We start from the raw sequence: 24266 nt of genomic DNA on the forward strand, positions 1-24266 counted from the left end.
GAACATGTGATTTGTTGAATTTAGTGAACGAATACGCCCTTCAATGAACGAGTTTCATATGAGTCTGACTCTGAACGAGATCTAGAGATCTTATCGTTCATGAATGAAATGACTGAACTGATATACCCATGTCGTTCGTGAACGAGTTGAAGGATTAGTACATCAAGTTCATGAATGAAATGACTGAACTGGCACACATGTCGTTCGCGAGCGAGTTGAATGAACGGATACATGTCATTCGTGAATGGAATGAACTGGTACATAGCTTATCTCGTTCGTGAACGAAATGAATGAGAGTAAACCGGGTTAGTCTGCTATTTAGCATGTCAATCTCGGAAAATGCAAAGCGCAGTTATAGGCACTGTGCACATACGCTTGTTTTGATATTTAGCATACAGAACTCCACGTTTAATCCCCGATTTATGAATGTGAATATATAATATACAAACTGTCTGACCAAACAATTAAAATGCTAATTAGGCAAGAAAACCTCGTGCTTTGTTCATCTGAACAACTTAATTAGACTTTACATATTGAATGTGTTTATGCACACATTTTAATAAAGCAAGATCAGTTGTTGTAACAAGTGAATACGTTCGTTGATTTAAGACATAACACATAATAGGCTACACTCTTTTTTGCCACCTGCTGGCATATTTTGTGTAATACGAAGAAATGATCACTGAACGAATCAGTGAACAATTCTGAACGAATCATTTTGGTGAACGAACTGAAAATGAACAAATCTCTTGAAAGAATCATAATTTCCACCACTACTGCCAACTTTTGAGTTCATCTTAGAGTGAGATTTTGGGGGTGGGGCTTGGTGTGGAAAAAAATACAAAACACAAAATCCTTGCATTAGCAGAAGTGTATTAAGTATATATTGATTGTCAAAGTATTTGGTATATGTACAGAATTTCTTGGGAGATTTACATTGAATTTTCACAAACATTTTACAGAAATAGGATAACATCCATACTGAGACCATCACCAGTCAAATATCTGGACATGATTGATTGAGTTGTGATTGATATAAAAAATCTTTTTAAAATGGGATGTCATTGACTTGACATTCTGTTCTTAGAAAACAATAATAATAATTAACATTAACTAGGCATGTCCAGATATTTGTCATCTGGAAATGCTTTTGTACTGTTTTGTTATGATAAAGTTATGTAAAATAACTGCTCAGTGCTGCAAAACAAACAACTCTGCTAATGCTAACTTAATCCTATATAAACTATATAACAGCATAGGCCTATTAGTTACTAGCCTAAACTGGACGGAGACACGGAGCACCCTGTAAGTCACTGACCTGCCTGCGTTTAGAGCCCTGCGCGGGACTGTTTTCTAAAACCCGCACCCGCACGCTCCCGCTGAATGTATGACCAGGCCCGCCCGCTCCCGCAACCTGTGTCCGCTCCCGCAATGTTTGGGTCCACTCCCGCCCGCTCCCGCGGACTTTAAATGTACTCAAATAGGTAGGCTACTCAGACTAAATATTCGTTCAAGTTAACATCCAGAATAACTGATTTTAAACATGATTGCTTTTAAATAACATGAAGTAACCGATCCTAAATCAAAGCACTACACATGGCAAAAACATTGGGTATTTTTTTTTATTAGCGTTATAAAAAAAATTAAACTGTTAAAAACCATTAAAACAAAACCAAAAGCGGCACCTCATTTTTAAACACAGGCTAGGCCTACTGCATACATGCACCAAACATAAATAACTTTAAAAATAAGCTAGATATAATTTTAACAAAATAAATACAAAATAAAAAACATAATACTATACTATATATATATATATATATATTAGGGGTGTAACGGTTCACAAAATTCGATACAATAGACTGGTGTCACGGTACGGTTCGGTACGTTTTAGATAAAGCAAAAAGAAAAAATTAGCAGATAAATTTCCTTGATTTTTATAAAAATGTTTTATTTATTAAAACTAACAAAGTATGTTTTTTTTTTTACATTGAACAATGATGGAGCTATTTACCCATCTTCTATGGTGTTTTCTTAGCAGCATACTGTATAAAACAAAAACAGCTCCTTATAAAAAAAAAAAAATGAAACTGATATATTAGTTATGAACAAATACAAAGATGTAACTTTTTATATGGAACTCTATAACTCTTTATATTGAGTGTGTTTTTACTCAATTGGTTCTCTATAGGGCTTATGTTTTTTGGAACAAAGCAGGAATTACGGTCTGTCTGAAATGGGCTCGTGAAGGAATATTGTAACGGGGCTCAATTACATTAAGCATGTTCTTAAAACCTACATTTTCCACTACAGAGTAAGGCGCTCGCTCACTCAGTACGCGCTGAAGGCTCGTTGCAAAATGGCTTATGCGTTTAACAGACCAGAAATAGAAGATCCTCCAATAACCAACAGGTCTGGTGTTTGGGTGCACTTTGGATTCCCTGTTAGCTATAATGGTGATGATAGAATGAATGGTAAATAGTAAGGTCACATATCCGCGGCTATAACGTAAATGTAGCCTACCAATCGCCGTGGTGATGTCTTTTGCCCTGTTTGAATCCGTTGGAAATGTCTGTCTAAATGCTGCGGGGATAGTTTGTTGTGTGTATGTTTCTCATTTTTTCCATCTTTTCCCAGATACTGACACACTAAGGTGATGTCGGCGTAAATGGTTTGACATGTTTCAAGTATTCCCGCTGGTGTTTTTTTTTTTTTTTTTTTTTCGCTGGTGTAGGCTACCCTAGATGCGACATATGGTTGTTGTTTTTTTATCCACCACTCTCTTGCCATCACCATTATAGCTTACAGGGAATCCAAAGTGCACCCAAACACCAGACCTGTTGGTTATTGGAGGATCTTCTATTTCTGGTCTGTTAAACGCATTGGCCATTGTGAGTTGTGAGTGAGCGAGCGCCTGACTGAGTAGCCTAACATAAACATATAAGTTGGTGTTTTTTTATTCTTCGGGGGTGTCAGGGGCGTTGCCTGTTACGTCGTTTGGGTTATTGGGCTACCTTGTTGAACGCATATTATCTTTCACATTTATTTATTTTATTTTCCAAATATAATTAATTAGTCCAACGAACCGTTCGGTCCATAATGCGTACCGCGTACCGAACCGAAAGCCTCGTACCGAACTGTTCAATACGAATACGCGTATCATTACACCCCTAATATATATATATATATATATATATATATAATTAGGCCTACTAGATAACCTTAGCAAACAGCCTACCTAAAATTCGAACACTGAAGAAGTGTATTTGATTTTCATTCACTTTAAGTTTATTTCAGTGAAAATAGCAGCCATTGTTGTGCAATAGAACATTCAAAACAGGCTCATTAAAACACAAACACACACACACACAAGATGAAATGTCAGTAGATCTTTACAAAATACACCTAAATTATAAAGCCTGTGAAAAGCACACACAAGATAAAATGCACTTAAAGAACGCATAGATTATTGACTGGCTTAAGCGAGCAGAGCGGAATCTCCAGAAGGCGCTCGGCGCTCTTCAGGAAAGTTTAGCACTCCGCTCCTCTCATGCTCTGGCTGGAATGCTCAAAATAAAACACATTTTGTTTGTTTCCAGATGTTTGACTTGCCTTACTTTGATTTTGTCAAGTAAACAGCAGCTTTAATTTTCTTCTCAACTTCTTGTGTTGACTCAATTTCTACTACACACCACCGTTCCTCAAGGGTCTCCCGCGAAATTTTCTGACCGCCCACTCCCGCCCGCAGCAAAGGTAAAACTGGCCGCTCCCGCGAGATTTGCGTTGTGTCCCGGGGGTCCCCAAACCCAATGCAGTCCTCTACCTGCGTTCACAATTCACAAGGTGCAGATGGGAGGGAGAACGGCTTACTACACAGTTTATGGGAATAAAGTATTTCCCTCACAATTGTCACAAAAAATTCGCTACACTGTCTCTCTACACGTTGCTTTGCCTTGGCAGCCTTGTTGGGAGCCTTGTTACCCTCACCACGTCTCGCAGTCGCTGCTTAGAAGTGCATTATTGTAAAGGGTCCGTCTGAAACAGTGTCCCGCGGCCCCAGCGCAGCAATAACGTTCGTTCCGAACGCTGAGTTATTGAATACACCGGTATGGCGGTATATTCAAATTTAACATCGTAACGAAAATATACACCGGTTTTCGGTATGAACCGGTTTACCGCCCAGCACTACTTTGAAATCTAACTGACTCAGCCAAATAATTATTGTATAAGCTTCTTATAAACCATCTCATCTGGCTCTTTTATCAACTCTTTAAGCACCTTCTTTAAGCACCTTCTCCTCTTCTTACATCCTCTATTTCTCTCCTATCATCCCTTTTTACCTGTCTAAATCTACCCTTCACCACTCCTTTTTTTTTATATCTTCCTGCTGTTTGTTCCACATGATTCATGAATGCTCAAGCAAGCAGTAATTGAAATAGACCTTTGACTGTGAATGAATAAACATTGATTATAATTGAGAACGCGAAGCACAATAATTTCAAGAAACTATGGAAAGTCTGCTGGCTCAGAACAGATGAACAGACTTTTGTTTGATGTATTTACAAGAACATACACTTGAAACATCCGTGAAAGATCTTCAAAGGACCAAACGATATTATTCATTTGTTTTGCATGATAGATGTGCTATATTAAAGGGATAGTTCACCCCAATTGTTTGATCATTTACTCACCCTCATGCTGTTCCCAACCTATAGCGCTTTCTTTACTCTGCAGAACAAAAAAGAATATGGTAGAAATAAAGGTAGAAATGTTCATTTTAGGGTGAAATATCCCTTTAAAGGAGCCTACGTGTGCCATTGACAAGTCTTTGACACTGGGCTGGTACAATTGACAATTGGTACAGTTTTTTTTTTTTTTTTTTTGACAAGATTGTTGGTAGAATTCAAGCAGTAGTCTCTGATACTTTGTCAGAAAAAAAGGTACAAAACCTGTCACTGGGGCAGTACCTTTTCAAAAGGTACACTTTCGTACCTTTTCGTACTAATATGTACACTTTAGGTATAATAATATGTACCTCTAATGTACCAATATGGACTGTTTAGGTACCAAGTTGTGCCTTTTGAAAAGTGTACTGCCCCAGTGACAAATTTTTTAACTTTTTTTTCTGAGAGTGCAGAGTTGTCTGGTTTCGGTCAGGGACCCATTTAATTATACATCTTTGCTCTTACTGTAACTACAGATTAACACCCTGATCATCTCAAAATAGCATTTATCTACTCTAGTTTGGTGTTTCAACTAATATATACCGCAATACCAGCCAGTTTGACTCTTCAATTAGCACCAGGAAAATAATTACAGTATTTGGAAATGTGTGAGATTAGCCAATAACAATGAACAAAAGTCCAATGCAAACATCCATTAAATCATTAAAGCATTATTTTTTCTGATGATTTATATGCAGGAGTGTAAGCATTTTTCATCTTTCTTTTATCTTTTTAATTTTCCAGCAAACTTTTTTGTTGATAAGAAGCTGTTAGCAATGCTGTTAGCAAAACTTAGCATTGCAGTAAAGGTGATGACATACAGGGCAACATTTTGCTGGGCAATGTTGCATTCAACATGCAGCCAGGTGAGACATTGGGCCCATGATCGATATAAAGTATCCAGGTAGAAATGTGTTGCCCTTTCTTAATGTATATGGTTTATTTTTTATACAGTTTTTTGTTGTTTTTTAGACTTAGTTTGTGTCGTTCAACATAAATATGCTTTATATTTAGACAGGATTTCCTCACTTATTAATTAACTCTAGCCAGTATTACTTCAAAACATCTTCATGTTCCACAAAAGAAAGAAACAAATAATTTGGGCCGACTGAGACTTTTGGGTGAACTAACCCTTTGAAAGGAAGTTTTTAAAATGACATGCATTATCTTCACACAGTCATCATGTTTAAGTACTTAATACTGTAACACAGATGCGTGCATGCTAGCGGCCTTAACCTTAGTCAAAATGGCAGAAAGCTTTGTGCACTTTGTCCCTGGTCTTTCAGAAAGCTTCATTAGACCCCATCATGTCCCCGCAGAGGAAGTGGCTTTTATGTGGCAGGAATTGCAGTGGCACGTTGCAAAATCGGAGGAGCATGGATGTACACATGGAGTGGTGTGTGCAAGCTTATGAAGAACAGCAGGTAAGCAGCTGTACAGCCGCTGCATTGCAAAACTGGGCTCATGCTTAATTCAGGACCCCCTATAACGGTACACAGAATGGCGTGAGTGCACATATATATATATATCATCACTTCCATTTTGTTGCATATGCTCTGTTTACTTTTGGGTCACTGACTAGAACAAGTCCAAGCATGATAGCGGTGGCAGGAGTCATTGTAGCATGCAATGATTGCAGGTGCCTAACCAAAAACGCTGTTATTTTCCCTATGGGACAGGCAATAATGTTTTTGTATAATTCAGAAGTGTAGGTGTGAGTCACGATAGCGCCTCGGGTTTAGCGCCTTATTGCTCTGGTGATTTCCAATCGGCCCTTTTGACGTTGAATGAAGATCGGAAATAAGGATGATGAGAAGGAGAAAAAGTGAGGTGGAGAGATAGCCGATGGCTTATCAGCTCACCTGTGTCTTATCAGTTCCCCTTTCACAGCTTCCTGCATTTCATGCAGATCTCTTGTGAGGCGAATCACATCTTTCCACTTTCCCGGACATGATTGGCATTCATGTTGCCTTTCTTCCTCTGCCTGGATTGGGTCTGGGAATGTGTAATCCTGAAACGTGAATGCCTTCGGGTAGAACAGATTAACCTATAACTGAGAGCCAAAACTATCAGGCTATGCTTCATTCCTAATTTCTCAAAGAATTAGCACGCAAATATCTTATCCTTTCAAACAGAATGGGCCCAGAGTAAATGAGCATGTGTCATCATGAGACTGCCATGTTGTGATTACCGATACAGGTTTTCTCAACTGATTTTGCGTGTTTCCTCAAATTCAGTGATGTAATTTAGCTAAATTGTTTGCATAATCTGTTTTGTATCCCCAACAAGTGTTTTTAGAAAAATAAAGTTGGCATTGTTAATTTTGGACAAACATGTATAGACCAGGTTTCATTATGACAATCCATGCAATTTAGTATTATTTTGTATTTTTAAATGTTTTTCTTTTGTTTGTTTTGTTTTTTGTTCTTTTGACAAAATATTTGGTAACACTTTACAATGAAGTTACATTAGTTAATGTTGGTTAATGTAGTAACCATATATATATATATATATATATATATATATATATATATATATATATATATATATACCTTTTCATTCATTTCAATTTTAAAGTTTAAATCAAATGTCATCTAATTTTTGTCAGTAAAAATAGCAATATAGTTGACAAAAAAAGAGCTAAATTAAATCAAATATTTTAAATAATTTTGTTTATATTTTGTATTCAATTGGATTGAATATAAAGCCAAATACTTAAAATCTTTCTTTTTAATTATTTTTTTTAAATTCAGTTAATTTTACATATTATTTTTAAGAGGTACTGAAATGTAACAAAACCAATGTGAAAACTGTGAATAGTGATGTTCGTTTATATACTGTACAGTATTTGTTTAATTTCATGCATATTATGAATCAGATCTCAGATGTGATTGAGTGAATTAATTAACCTGCTAGCAAAGTGCTTCAGTTTGCCAGTGTTCATTTACTGTTCAGCTTCAGATCAAGTGGGTTAGTCCTCAACTTTATAATTGAATTTTAAAAAAATCATATTCTTTAGATTTTTCACACATGTGCCTTTATATCTCTGAGTACCCCTTAGATTGTTTATAGAGTTACTTTGTCATATAGGTAGCGGCCGAACACTTTCCATCTCCAAGAGGAGAAGAAATGGATTCAGAAATGGAGAGTGTGGTGGAAAGTGATTACACAACCACTCACACACCACTACTTCATGGTGGAATTGGACATTGTTTTAAACCACAAGAGACCCTTTGCTTCGGATTGTTCCTGTGGAAATAGGATGAGGACTGTTAAATAAATTGGTCTTGCTATATTGTACGGCTCCATGAGAGCACAGATGGCGATGCTGGATCCTTGTTGATCATGTTTAGTCATCCTCATTTTGAAACCAAACTTATTACATAGTCAATTAGAGTGACTCATTTTTTTAGGCTCTTCTGTTCTTCATACAGCTTGTTTCTTCTTATAAACCATCTCATCTGGCTCTTTTATCAACTCTTTAAGCACCTTCTCCTCTTCTTACATCCTCTATTTCTCTCCTATCATCCCTTTTTACCTCTAAATCTAAATCTACCCTTCACCACTTATTTTTTTTTATATCTTCCTGCTGTTTGTTCCACTCTCTGTCTACCCACTCCACCTCTTCTCAGTCCTACACCTCTCCTTTTTTTCCTCACTCTTTCTCCAGGGTCCTCATTATTTCTTTGCTCTGAGTTTTCTCAAATTTTGTACGTGACAAAGTCATGACAGTTGTGTGAACTTTTTTGGGGGGTAAATTCCACTTTCTTTTCAATAAGTCAAACTAACACTGCAGATGTAAATGTGATGAAATTTGACAACATGCAATGTGCATTTAAAAAAAGGCTTTATTTTTCTTGTCAGTGTTAAAGGGATAGTCTTGGAATTGACAATTCTGTCATCATTTACACATGACAACTGAAACCTACGCTACGGTTCAGAAGTTTGGGTCATTAAGATTTTAAATAAACATTTTAATATGATTTCAGTGTGTGTGTTCAGCAGTCATTACTCCAGTCCTCAGTGCAACATGATACTTCAGAAATCATTCTCATATGCTGATTTGCTTCTCAAGAAGCATTTTATATTATTTCCAATGTTGAAAACAGTTGTGCTGCTTAATATTTTTGAGGAAACAGTTATTATAATTTTTTCAGGATTATTTGAAAATAAAGTTCACAATAACTGTATTTATTTGATATATTGTTCTTTACTCTTACTTTTGATCAGTGTAATTCATCCTTTCAAAATAAAAGTAATAATTTCCAAAAAAGAAAAAAAAAGTGATATAGTCAGTGTATTAAAATTGTGGTTATATGAACAAAAACATTCTTACAAATATTATCTTTTGTGTTTCACAGAAGTAAAAAAATAATGCAGGTGAGTAAATGATTACAGAATTGTAATTTTTGGCTTAGCTATTTCTTTAACTGTTTTAGAATCTTGGACTGGAAAAGTTTGCTGAATTGGAAAACTGTGCAAAATCAGTTGAGGAAAACTGTAAATGTGTGTCTATCACACTGAATATAGAGGATCGTTGCTCTCAACCATGTGTTAACGTAATTTTCATGTATCACATATCAGCCTTTGGTTTCCAGAGGACAAACTGAAGTACGAAAGCAGAAGATGCTAAACAAAATAATTGAAACCATGCAAAAAGGGGGGAAAAATCAATGTGAAGCTTGAAGCTATAATTTGTCCCAATGAGCTATCTGAAACTATACAGTAAAAGCACTTAGCGTTCGCAGAACGTGGGAGGGTATTTGCATTTGTGTGTCTGTTAGGAAAGTCAATTTTATTGCAAAAAAAACAACAACAAAAAAACAGTGCAAATCCAGTGGTGTTGACAGTGACTGTACATTAATGTGCTTATGCAGGCAGATTGTCTTTTTGCTGTGGGTGCATTTCATTCCAGGAAACAGCCCATAAGCTTCCGTTCTGGCTCCACTTCCTCTACAGAAAAAAAAAAAACGGCCTCAGCTTCTTTAATAATTCAGTATTGCTTATCCGGTAAAAAATGCCTCATCAAACTCACATAAACACAGTCAGAGTAAAGACAGTGGACTGGATATTTTTAGATGAGTGCATACTGCGTATAGGCTGACTGTGTGTAAATATGGATTAGGGATATGGTAACATGATGTCTGTGCTTTAAAAAAAAAAAAAGATCAGAGCAGGGTCTTCAGAATGATTCATGAGTTTGATTCTTGTATTTTGTTGCTGTTGCTGTGATTTATTGCCTGTTTAAAACCCCATATCTTGCGATGCCATATCGAGACACGGCTTTGTCCTCTACTTGACAGATTATGTCTGTGACGATCGTGCTCGCAGACACTCATGACGGCATGTTGGTCCTTCAGAAGCAGAGAAATTAAATGCTTATCATTCTACTGCAGGCGAATCATCAGCGTAAATACTGAGCTTCAATGAGTGTTTGCAGTGGACTTTTGTTCATTGTTAGTGGCTAATCTCTTGCCTTTACAAATACTTACATGAAATTATCAGTCTGGTCCTAATTGAATCATTGGATTGACTCGAATGTTTTTTTTTTTTTTTGGTAAAAAAAGTGGCTTCAACCGGTCTATAATGCTTTTCTGGTCTCATAGACCAGATAAAAGAGGGAGACCAGCTAGACCAGTTTAAAATGGTTAATACCAGAAAACCATCTCATGCTAGTTGAAACTTTCAAAATGTGTTTTCCTGTTTTGGAAAAAAAATAATGTTTTTGTTTTTCATAATTAAACTCACTTCTTAAGTATTTTGTCAGATTACCATAAAATCAGAGATTGTGAGTGAATCAGAAAACTAGCTGTAGTGTTTTCTAAGGTCTTGGGAAAATGCTACTGCTACTTTTCAGTTTCACTTACAGTAAGTGTTCTTTGTCCTTAATAGGTTCATGACACAATGCATTTTGAACAGTGAGTTATGACAAAAGTGTCCCTAGCATTTTTCATCATCTACTGTTTGTGTGTTTGCAGATCATTAGTGACACTTCGGTCATCACAAAAATGATCTCCGTGACTAAGCTCAGCAGTGATCTGGCAAACATCCAGAGCGCACCAGGAGAATTATTAGAACTGGAATATTTTCTTATTAACACTCACAAGTGACAGTATATTGTGTTTCTCATTATAATCTTGCCTGTCAAGCTTTAGTTAGACAGCAACTAGATTGCAGAGTATGTGAGTGAAATGAAGCGACAATGATTTTTACTTTCCTCTTTAAGCACTACAATCTAACGTTTTCTCTCTTTTTCCCCCTTCTTTTTAAACAATAGCTCTCATTATTTCAGTCTCTACAATAATATGGCTACAGAAGTCAGAGAACCAGTTCTATTATATTTTTTGTGGAGTTATTAAAAAAAATATTTTAAATATTATAATAAAAATAAAGGTATCTGTTTCTACAGAAATATTAAGCGCGTTTTCAAAATTGATAATAATAGGAAATAATAATAGTTCTCTTGAGCACCAAATTAACATATTAGAATGATTTCTGAAGAATAATGTAACAGTGAAGACTTGAGTAATGACTGCTGAAAATTCAGCTTTGACATAACAGGAATAAAGTACTTTTTAATATATTACAATAGAAACGGTTATTTTAAATTGTATAACATTTCACAATATTACTGTTTTTGCTGTGTTTTGATCTTTTTCATATAAAATGCATGCATCTAAATTGTGGACTTTCTTGTAATATTTCATTAAATTCCAAGTTTGTTTCATTTAGATTTTGGAGTGCCAATATTCTATTAACACTGTATTTAATATGTGGTGAATTCTTGCTGATGTGTGTTGTGTTACAATCTGATATGTTATACTTGTCATAAAGTGGTGTTGGAGGGATCTGAAATCTGCTTTCACACTTCAGTGCTCACATATTCCACTCCACTGGGAAAGACAGTGTTTGAAGAGAATATAAAGAAAGACATAGCAAGATGAAGAGAATTATGCATTGGTTTTATGTTGTCATATTCCTTCATAAGTGAGGATGTACTTAATTAGAACTACTGTATTTTATTCTACAAAGAAGACGGACCTTCCCAAACTTCTGTTTTAGAAAAGTGCTGATTGGACTTTGATGAAAGCATCTGGCATACATTAATTTCTGTTCTCTTTTTAACTTGATGACAATGTTTCCATTCATTTGTCTGGAAATTTCTCTCACTTTTAGTGCCACTCCAGACTCCCAGCGATTGCCAGAGAGGAGAGAGAGGAGAATAAAACAGCAGGCAGGACTGAAAGAGAATTGAGAGAATCATTTTAATTGCAAAAATACAAATGTTTTCCGTTGCGGGTTTAGTGCTTGCTAAATTAGCATGTAAACTGAAAAGCGGATGAGTCCCATCTGAATTGGAGTCTCCTCCCCCAACCCATCTCAATCATACCCACTTTAATTGCGTCAAAGCTATTATTATCAGCGTTAATTTTTTTCTGACACTGATCACGGTCTCTGCTTTCCTCCTCTTGAGAGGATAGCTGAAGAAGTTGTAATGCAAGTTTTGAAACACTTTACAGGTTTTGCGTGATAATATCACATTCAATTAGATGTTTGACACCAAATTGCGCACACAGCAACTCCGATGCTGACACAAAACTGATAAAGATTGATTTGAATGACATTGTGTTACTCTAGAGTGGAGTGTGCTTTAAGTAGTTAGTAACACTTTAGATTATCATGATTTTATGTAACGGACAAAAAAACAGAAAGAAAAAAAAAAAACACACACACCACTCCATTAAAACTAGAAATTTTGCTTACCAAAAAAGTAATGTACTGAAAAATTACATTCCATTTAAATTAATGTTAGTTTGTTAGATTATTTGTTTTCAAATAAAGGGTTTCCCTCGCTAGACATTTTTGTAAATCTGTAGTAAAAAGTATTTTTTACAAGTATTCTCTTGTAGGTTAAGCCATTCATAGGTTTGAAAGTATTACATTTTCTTGTTTCCCCCCTGCCAAACTGTGAAATATGTGCAAATATGACCAATGAGTTTGTGCGTTCTTCTTGCTAAGAGCTACATCCATGATGTTGCCTTACCATAAATTACTAATGATGTTTGCTGGTATGAATTCTGGAACATCACTGATTCCACTGGAGCTACTTAGTTTTATTTTGTTATAGTTAAATCTTCCGGCTTTTTTCATGAAGCAAAGACACGACTCACGATACAGGGTTTCAAATTCCCTGTTTAGTTGATTAGCAACTTTCTAAATGTTTTAACAATCTTTTGTAATCAACCTGATCTTGCACTCATTTTGTTCCAAAACCATATGGCTTTCTCTGTGAATAACGTCCGTTCTGTCTTTTTCTATACAGTTACAATAAATTCACACTGCACCTTTCAAAATGAATGTGAAAACAACATAAAAATATGATAAATAATCCATGAAGCCCATATACTGCATATCATTATGTATATGTATATATATATATATATATATATATATATATATATATATATATATAAACATTTCAAATGTTTATTTATTTTATTATTATTATTATGTCAAACAAACTTGTCACGATCATCAGCTGGAGTGCCCATGAACTCCAATAGAGGGCACTCCACTCAGGACTCTGGCATCTTGTATTTCCATTCCCAACTCCATTTCCCATAATCCCGTGCTTAGGGCTAATAACCACCAGGTGTTCCCCATTACCACTCCCCTATATAAACTGTGTTTGGACTCTCTAATAGTGCGAAGTCTTGTTTAGTTCTGTCTGGCATTTCCGAGCGGTTTCCTAGTGTTTGTTCCTTCCATGTCTGATCTTGGATTGTTTATACCGACTGTGATTCTCTGCTGCCTGCCCCGACCTCTGCTTGTTACTGGTGCTGATCTTGGATATCCCCTGACATACTTGATGCTGTTTTCTCTCATCTCTGCCTTTTTTGACCATTCTCTTGAATAAACCAGAAAGAGAAGGAAAAGAAGAAGCTGTCTCTACAAAGCTGTGATTTCAGAAGACTTGGAACTTTTTTTTTATTTTAAGTCACCTTTTGTGTTACACAGAAGAAAGTGAGTCATAAAGTTTTGGAGTAAATGATGACACACATTTAGTTTTGGGTGAATTTTAATTCCAGTTATGTTGTTAAACACACAATAAAACATGTCACTTTCTAAACTGCTTCCATTAGTGCCAAGCTCAGTTACACTCTAAATATCTGTTGTTGTTGATTTTTGTTTTTTATTTAAAAACTCAGCCTATAAAAGTATTGTCTATCGCTTTAAGCAAACTGTCTCTTACTGCTTGAGCTTTGTGCAGTGTTGTCATCTACACAAAGAGGTGGGGGGGGGGTAGATTAGGTATTTAGGTATAAATAGATTAGGTATTTTTAAGTGGTGGGAAAGTCTGTGGTGATTTGCATTCAGTGGCCTATATTTCACAAGAGTTAATATGTGTCAGCTACATCCGCTGGGGAAATATGACACTGTTTACTAAAGGACACAAGATAGTTTATTAGGAACTAGCAGACAACTCAATTAAAGTTCCCCTCTCAACCATGTGAATTGAGGCCTCCGTTTTAAAGGTTTATTCTGAAATTATTCCAGCACACATTGAAGTGGGAATTCACAGAGAATTAATTATGTCCATTGATAGTATTGTTTATTCACTCACACTGTTGTTTTAGCACCTGAGTCACTAAAAGAAGTATGCAAATCAACAAAGGGACCTCAACAAACATCCAAGGGGGCTGCAAGATGACTAAAAGTACTGTATTAAAATAAGGGCCACTGTGAGGTGTTTCTTATGTTGATTAATAAAGTAACTAATACAAAAATGTATATATCTCTTGCAAGAACTGTATAATTTTTCAAAATGTATTAAATATATAATTTCCTGAGAGGTCAGTAATCACAAAATTAATTGCAAGTAATTATATTTAATCTATCAGCACTTCTAGCTTCAGAAGCCTTGGACAATATTGAGAACTGAATTAGAGGATTTTGCACTTTAATAACATTGTATTTTAAATGGATGTACTCAATTTTATGTTCTCAATTGTTAGCTTTTGTGGATAAATTTGCTGATTTGAGAATCAGTTCCAGGGTGCTTATGCATCTGTAAACAACCTTCCTCTCCATTATAACTTACAGGAGTATTTTAACTGTACAGTAGTCTACAGTTCTTGTGAGGCTTACACAAATGTCATTGGAGATGAGTGTGATGTATTAAAATGTTGTTCTGCCAAAGCTCCTATTTTGACTGGCAGTGTTCTGTATTTGAAACCACAACAGGTTCAGGTGCTCACTGAACCACAAGTGGGAAAAGAATGCAAGCAGAAGAGGATAGGTATTAATGCTGAGTTGATGGCTCCTGTTGTTTTCCAGCCTAAGCCAGTGACGTTCAAAAGTGCATTATCTTCATCCGCAGTCTGGCACACATGGTGCATTTGAGTGCTTCTTTGATGTACTGTAGACTGCTCCCGAGGTTCAACTGGAAATTTTCATCCTGATTTGCATCTCCAGAACTGATCGATGGCGGTTGGTAGAGCTTAATGCTTGTGCTAGCTGTCGCCTTGTGGTGCCTAATGGTTTACTGACTACTGCTTCACTGTCATAGGCATTCTCTAGCAAGTTGATCCAAGGCTTCTTGACAGCTTCTTGGGACTTTTATGAGAATAAATATCATAAATCATTCTCCTTAATACTGTAGCTCCTGAGACCAGAGGTGAGAAGCATACAAAAGTGCTGACACTGTGGGCATCTCAGATTTCTCAGGCAAAGCTTGATAGAGCATTAACTTTTTCTGATTAGAAACGAAGGGGATGTGAGCAGGGTGAAAAAGCCAAAAAGAGCATCAGGTTAATTTTTCTGGACCCTGAGGATACATAAAGTAATTGTTTCGTATAGATGAAGTCTGGCTTCAGAGGGAACCCGTGAAACATCACTATCTCTTGCAATTAGAAGCAAATTCTAGCTTCAAGATTACCCTAGGCTTTGTAAAGCTTTAATAGCTTGGTAAATTGGGAAATTGTACACAGATAGTAACCTACATTATATTCACAATCGAAAAAAAATAAAAATAAAAAATAACACACCATAGAAAGTCAGCACCCTTGGTAAATATAATCAAAGAAGGCTGTGAAAATTAATCTGCATTGTTAATCCCTTTGATCTTTTATTTAAAAGAAATCACAAAAATCTAACCTTTCATTGGATAATAATAATTTAAAATGGGGAGAAATATCATTATGAAATAATTTTTTTTCTCTAATACATATTGGCCACAATTAACAGCACCCATTTATTCAATACTTTTTGAAACCGTCATTTGACAATTTAACAGCTCTAAATGTTCTCCTATAGTGCCTGATAAGGTTAGAGAACACCTGACAAGAGCTCAGAGACCATTCCTTCATCCAGAATCACTCCAGACCCTTTAGATTCCCAGCTCCATGTTGGTGCTTCTTCTCATCAGTTCACCCCAATTAATTTTCTATAGGGTTCAGGTCAGAAGACTGGGACAGCCATGGCAGAAGCTTCATTTTGTGCTCAGTGACACATTTTTGTTTTGCTTTTAATATTTGTTTTTGGATTATTGGCCTGTTAGAGACATTCAGTTTTAGATTTTTTTATTTATTTATTTATTTATATTGTTTGTATCTGATTAAATACATTATGCCATGTATCTGAACATGACGCCCAGGACCTCCGGTAGTAAAACGGACCCACAACATTGAAGATCCAGCAGTATATTTAACCCTCGTTTTATCCCTGTTTGTATTAAACCCATCTGGTGGGTTTGCTGCTCAAAAGTTATTTTTTATTTTCGTCTGACCATAAAAGTCCCTGCCATTTTAAGTTCCAGTTGTGTCTGACAACTGAAAATGCCAAAAAAAATTTTGGGATTAACAAGGAGAATTTTTCTTGAAACCCTCCTTAACAACATGTGGTGATGTAGGGGCTCTTTGATTATTTTTTTATTTTTATTTATTTTATTTATTTTTTCGTTTAGGCTTTCTGACTCCCAGTCTCAACTAATCTCTGCAATTCTCCAGCTGTGATCCTTGGAGAGTCTTTAGCCACTCAAACTCTCCTCCTCACCATGCATTAGGACGAAAAAAGTGCAAATATCAATGGTAATATATTTAAATTTATATAGATATTTTACTCAAAATAATTTGTATGGGAGTAATAATGGTGGTCAACATGCATTGGAGAAAAATCAGTGTTTTTGAACACTTCAGTTGAATAAATGAATAAATTATCAAGACTTATCATCACTTACTGGTGTATCAATGTAACCTGCAGAAAGAGAAAGAAAAAAAACACAATTATGCTTGAAGATCTTTATACTGTATAAAGTATGTATATATATATATTAGTATCACAGCTGTTTTGTTGCTGCAGTACCTTTTTTGTACCAGAATATTGCCCAAACCAGTCTCCCAGCTAGTTTCGCTCATCATGCTCTCACAAACACGTCTCCCTCTCTCACTGTCCTTCAACTTTCTTTGCCCTCTCCCTTTTTAACACGCAGAGGAACCTACTCGCCAATTCCATGTATTCTAATACCTCAACATTTCCTATTGCAGTCACTCACTGCAGCATCAGCCTCAGATGAAAGACTCAAAGTTAAAAACTGTTCTAAGTGTCAAATAGATTCCTCCCGAATGAAATGTGAAGTGTCACAAGGCATCACTTTAATCTGTTGAAGTAGCTCTGCCATCATAATACATGCTTATTATAGAGAGAATAGTATCACCTACAGATTACATTATAGGTATATTTCAAATATAACAATGAGTTCAAAGAGACATGCTTATATCTAGGAAATGCATCTAAAACAAGGCTGTCATCTGCTATCATTGAAAAGTAGCTCAAAAGTCTTGGCCTGTCAGATGCTTAAAACAGTTGGGGACTGCATTTCTGATAAATGGCTGAAGAAAATGTACCTGTCATAGCAATGTGGACAATTAAAACTAGGGCATAGCAGTGTGGAGATAATATTTTCCAGTTATTAAAAAAGATTGAAGTGGCTGATTGGAAAAATATTTGTCAGTAGTTAGCAAATAGATCTGAAGCATTATTACTGAGGCTTCAGAAGCACTTTTAACCTACATTTAAAGTTCATGACCTGCAGTGGCTGCTGACATTATGAATATTTGAATACATAAATGTGTCCCCTTTTTCTTTTTTTTTCTTCTTTTTTTTATGGAACACAGTGGCTTCTCTCTTCTGGATTATTTTATAATTTCTTCTATAAGATGTTTCTACCAATGGTAAATAGATTCACATGAACAGAAAATCATTCCCCTGAAAAGGTAACCATAATAACAGTGTGGGGCTTAAGTACATTTTGCTCATTTTGGATCATCATTGGACAGAACATTAGAACAAAAATAAATGCTTTCATGACTTTATTAAAATAATTTTATTTGCTAGTTTATTCCAAAAAAAAAGATTTATTTAAAACATCTTAAAACTAGTTTACCTTTGGCCATTTTATATATATATTGTTTAGTTTTATCGATTCCAAGTAAACATATGGAATATTTTTCCCCATCCCAAGCTTCTGCTTTACTCTCCATAGTTCTTCCTTTCTGGTTCTATACTGAAAGCATTTCACATCATTGTGTATGTCATCTAATGAGTGAAACACAGCTAATGAAGTGAATTCAGATATAGTTCAACCCAGGGCGTTGTTCTTAATTCAATTTTTTTTCCTCCTTGTAGGCCACGGACATTGCCTCTTCTCCTGCCTCTAGGCTGACAAACGGTTTTGATTTCATGTGGTAAGTTACCTGATTTTGTCTGTGGGAACTAAGGCTGAAATGGCACTTGAGGTGGAATACATGTGCTGGACTGTCTGATTCTTTTTTTTTTTATCTACCTGAAAAAAAAAAGAAAAGAAAAAGGCAAGATAAGGATATTTAGTGGGAGGGAGGAGATTGAGCACTTTTAGAAAAAAATATTTCTCATGCTTGGAGAAGAAAATTATACTACGTCTAATTAGTCAAAATTTAAAACAACTAAAATAGAAAATATTTTTTGATGCACACTATTTGTATTATTGTTCAATGATTCATCAGTTTGCATTATTAGAATTTTTTTTTTATTTTACTGATAGCTCTTTGGCTGTGCATACTTGTGTTAGACACTGAATTTGCATAAGCAATTACTGTAAATTCAAATATATATCTCGTATCGCTCTGAAATTTGACTTCATGGCTTTCTTGAATTTACTTGCTTGTTGTCCTCATCTCCTTGAACTCAATCTATTATAAGCTTAACAAATTAATTTACTCATGTTTGCAGTTATCTGAGGATATTCCAGAAGTGCCATTATAAACTATGGAATGTTTGCAATTGTGGAATGTTTGCAATTGTGTTTCCCATATCTTACGAGCAATGAGCCTGTTATATTTAAATAGCAATATTAATTACCACATTTGCCTTTTCACTCTCTCTGCACTGTGCATGTAAACTGCCAAAACTCGCCAATTCCATGTATTCTAATACCTCAACATTTCCTATTGCAGTCACTCACTGCAGCATCAGCCTCAGATGAAAGACTCAAAGTTAAAAACTGTTCTAAGTGTCAAATAGATTCCTCCCGAATGAAATGTGAAGTGTCACAAGGAAATGGAATCGCATTTCCTTTTGCATTTGAATTTCCAAGTGACAGGGGTCATGTGACATTGGGCGTGTTTGCATTGGGAAGTGACGTCACTCACAGTCGACGGTAATAAATAATTATTAATTAATTAGTGTGGACTTTGTCATCTAAATACTTTATAACCAATAAGGTTAAGGATGTGTCTTACAAATTACTTCATCTTTTCTATCCTGTGAAGCTTTACTTAAAAAAGATGTTTCCTGATATTGACACTTTATGTTCTTTTTGTGGTGCTGAACACGAATCCATTTCTCATCTCTTCTGGGAATGCACATATACAAGTCTGTTCTAGTAGAATTTTTGTATCTTCGATCATACTAAAATGTACCATGTTTTTACTATGGTAAATGTGAGTTAACGATAGTGTTTATAATTAAACCACAGTAGCCACAAATGTACAGTTGTCTGAGACGTTATGAAATGTTCTTTAACATCATGAACCATAAAATGTAGTCAGTGTTCTGCTATGGTTTATTTTCATAATAGGTAAACAGGTCACAAGTTAACATGGTCACAGTAGATCGGTAGCTCAGTGGTTAGTGACTGTCGTTTCGTGGCGTGCAGTATTTTAGCTCGTGTTCGAACCCCACGCCAACACAGACGTACTTTATTTTTATTTTTTTGTTTATCCTACTTACTTCAGCCGCGAAACGGGCGATCATACTAATAACTTGTAATCTTTACAAGAATATCTGATTCATGCAATGAGCAAGTCTGCGTTTATTAAACGCTTAATATCGCGTCAGTTTGTGCTTTCAGAATCGCCGAATCTGCTGCCGTCGTTCCAGCACATCTGCAGCGGACACCTGAACCAGGATGTTGGTCACCAGATACGGTAACCAGTTAAACCGTAACACCGGGAACATTAGGCAAATAGACTGGTGACGTATGTCTGCACGTGTTTCTCAATACAAAGTATGCTGATTTTGGACTTGCATCCTCAGTAGTTTAGACTTTGTGCATTCAACTCGGGAGTGAGATGTCTGCGAGGATGCAGGTCCGGTAATTCTGCAAACAGCAGCGTACTTGATAACATGTCAGCTCGCCTTGACTACTGCAATTTTCCTCACTGTACCGTATATTTACAATAAAACGAAAAAGGATATGAAATACCACTGCCTCCTTTCATTTTCCATTTAAACATAATAATAGCAGCAGAAATGTACCTAGTTCAGGGAAATGTGTATATATACAGTCATTACAAATAAAAATATTATATCTTTCTTTTTTTTTTTTATTAAATTGACAAAGCAAATACAAACAAATCAGGTACCATGTGAAAATCTTACAACAATTCTACAGTGCACATCTTAGAAAATAAATACATAAAAGAAAAGAAGAACATGGGGCATATGATAAAGATGGCATTCACATAATCAAAAGAAAATGAATCAAAAGGGCAATTATTCAATAAGTTTGTTTATAAAAAAAGCTAGTTTCACTGCATTCTTGTTATTAATCCATAATAAAGAGTTTGTTAATTGTTAGTGCCAAAATCATTGTTATCATTTCGAAAAACACCAAATTTTATATCATTAATTGTTAGATTCATAATTTGAATTCCTTTAGAGACGAACATTTCCACAGAAGTTACAGTTTCCTACATCTATTTTAAATCTCCGTTCTAAGAAATCATTAGTTGGATAAATCCTATTTATAATTTTAAACTGCATTTCTTTAGTTTTTGGTGGGACTGGGAATTTTAAGTAATCACCTCTAATCTTTTTCCGTCGACTGTGACTTCCCAATGCAAACACGCCCAATAAAATGGCCCCACCCCTGTCACTTGATTGACAGGTTTCCGTGTAGATGTTGGAAATTCAAATGCAAAAGGAATTGCGATTCCATTTGAGTTTTGGCAGTTTACATGCACAGTGCAGAGAGAGTGAAAAGGCAAATGTGGTAATTAATATTGCTATTTAAATATGACAGGATCATAGCTCGTAATATATGGGAAACACAATTGCAAAAGGACTTTGCATTTCCTTTTTAAATTTGGCAGACACTGTGCTTAAACGAAAATGCAAACGGTAATGCGCTATTTGCATTTGCGTTTGGATTATGTCACATTTTATGCGTCCACAAATTGAAAATGCAATTGCAAATACAATTTGCAATACCTTTTGAATAAAGTCCGGAATACTATTCCATAATAAACAGAGGACAGTGGGTTACGTAATTGGGTTGCATATTTCTTTGCGGTGAGAAATGCAACACTATTTTATATTACAGAGAGCTGAAACACACTTCTGCTGTGATATGAAGTCTACGACAAGCTGACAAAATAAGCGTGCAGGTCTGTTTAGATTTATTCCTTGTGCTATAAGTTTCAAACTGTTTTGGTCTTCATAACAGAGTAAGAAATTCTTCAAACTTTTTTTTCCTTATGTCAATTTTTAAACTGTATGTTCTATATGTTTCTTTGTAAAGAAAAAAAATTCTGAAAGAGAAGATGTAACTTCATGGACACACATACACATTTTCGCGCAGACACACACAGAATTAGACTTCAATGAGATATCAGATGAAAAATGCACAGACGTTTGCTCAAAGGCAAAAATCAAATGAATTTCTCTCCCACCACCTTCTTGCTCCTTATTTACGTCAGAAAAATGAAGATGAATTATGCCACTGGGCCAAAGGTTATTTATTTAAGCGCAATAAAGCAAATGCGCATTCACAGCAACTCCAAATCACATCTTCTGTTCTCATCGGCCTTGGGCTCTCTCGTGTTCGTAAACACAAGGGGTCATAAAATGATACAATGAGACAAGAACTCAGATGTTTGTAATACATTACGCCGAGGCGATGATTATCCACAAAATCGATGTTATCATTTCATACTGACACTTAATATTTCCATGCCCCACCTCACAAGAAACATCTCCTGCCTGCCACCTGAGCTATGTTTGACTTCACTGAGCAGGGCTTGTACCATTGATAGGAAAAACCTGAAGTTGATGGCTGATAGACATTGGGGAAAGTCAACCCTGAGACTAATCCAGGCCATTGTGCATTGGTAGATAAGAAAAAATAGAGGAAATGCCTCCAGTCACAAAATAAATGTTGTACCTTTTAATTTTTATAAATAAAATTATAAATGGGAGGACAGCATATCGATGGATATGACCTCATGTGGATGAGTGCTTGTAAGTGCATTTGGGCTGCTTATGTAAGCAAAACTGCAACAACAACAGTAAATCCACCACTCATTGTGACAAACATTTGAGCCCCTTGTTTATCATAGTCTATTTTTTCTAGGCTGATTTATTGCCAGCATAATCTTAATACAGTTAGTCACATGTGGTCATCTTTTCTTTTTTTTAAACTCATGTTCTTTGAACAGCCCAATGGACAATGATTTTGAAATTCTATCACTAAAGACATCTTCTAAATATTACTTCCTATAATGAGCACTAAATAATCATTTAAATGTGAAGAGAAAGATAAAACTGAATGTTTGCTCTGATTGTAAGCATTCAAATGCCCAAAATCCATGATATTAGCTGAAATCTGTCAATTATAAATGGCTTCAAACACTTCGCCTTATACATTTACGTGCTTTAATGCCAGTGGCACCTGTATTTTGGTCTGCTTTATGTAAATGTATTCAGGGCTGAGACATTGTGTTAAACAAGAATGTTCTCTCTTATCCTCTTATTAACCAAGGGATGCAGACCATTACTAACACTCAAGTGTTACTGTGTTTGTGTTAAAAGCTCTTAATCCCATATGCTAGTTTGTTTTCAAATTGAGTGTTATTATTGTAAATTTCATCATAGATAATAAATTCATGCTGAGATAATCCCTCTTACAATGAGACTCTAATCAGGTGGTTCAGCCTCACTAATCAAATAGGGTTTTATTTTTTTGCTTCTGTACCAGCATCTATTTCACAGTGGAATACACTACATGGAGTTACCTATTATATTATGTTCTCTGTAAGTGCCATAGCAAACTCTGGGCCGTCAGGTTACCCACAATGTTCTGAGGCATCTTAAAGGGGAAGGATCAGGTTCTGATCAGATGCCATGAGGTCAGTGGCATGTCACACTGAAAATATCCCACTGGCTTTTGCTGTAATTCTCTGAAAGCATCTTTTCTTTGTGCTGACAGGGTGGGAGCGCTGGAGGAAAGCCTCTTAGCTCGTCACAGATCCACACAACCCTGACATATAATGTGTCTTTTTGGCGAGAAGCGACAAAAAGGTCCTGGCACATATTTATTATTTAATTCTACTGTCTGTCTACTCAACTCTTTTTTTTTTTTCATGGTGAGAAAATGCCGGACTTGTCCGCGATATATATGTAGACAGCTCTCGAAAAAAAGGATGGCATTTATGGTATTATGGTATAAAGGTGTATTTGCTTAACAATTTGGGCAAAGCTATATGTGTTTAATCTAAAAGTCATATCATTCATACAGCAGATCCATTTTATTTGTTTATCTATTTATTATATTAGTACATATTTAAATGTTACATTTACTTAAATGTTCAGAATTACAAAGTTAAAGTAAATGCAATAAAAATATGCAATAATAAACTAAGCAAAAAGAATGTTCTTTTTTTTCATGTTTCTCCACACTGTATATGATTACCATATTTCTACAGGCAGATCACATTGATAAATAGCATTTGTTCTGCAGGCACGCAGTAGCCGCTACTGTGTGAAGACTGAATATTGTGTACAATTGAATTCTTGTTTTTGTCCTTCTGTGAACATAGAATTGATCTTTTTATAGTTCTAACTCAACCATATTACAAACACACTTGGTGTTAACAGGAATTAAGTTTGTTTCAGTGGTACTTCTCATGTTTACCAATGTAAACGTAGATGATAAAAAAAATCTTTTCAGACATATTTGCTGGAACTCTCCCCAGCCATGCCATCTGTAATGCCATTTTTTTTTAA

At 35.6% G+C, this 24266-nt stretch overlaps 1 protein-coding gene across 1 annotated transcript in view; it reads left to right on the forward strand.

Moving 5' to 3' along the window:
• The window catches only part of LOC132113748 (leucine-rich repeat and immunoglobulin-like domain-containing nogo receptor-interacting protein 2), a 282038-nt gene that overhangs the window by 40036 nt on the left and 217736 nt on the right, over nucleotides 1-24266 (forward strand). The window contains exon 2 of the mRNA XM_059521717.1: nucleotides 18411-18469. The gene's annotated coding sequence lies outside the window, so the exon portion shown is untranslated. The remainder of the gene's footprint in view (nucleotides 1-18410; nucleotides 18470-24266) is intronic.

The sequence above is a fragment of the Carassius carassius genome, chromosome 33, assembly GCF_963082965.1.
Source record: "Carassius carassius chromosome 33, fCarCar2.1, whole genome shotgun sequence".
Lineage (NCBI taxonomy): Eukaryota > Metazoa > Chordata > Actinopteri > Cypriniformes > Cyprinidae > Carassius > Carassius carassius.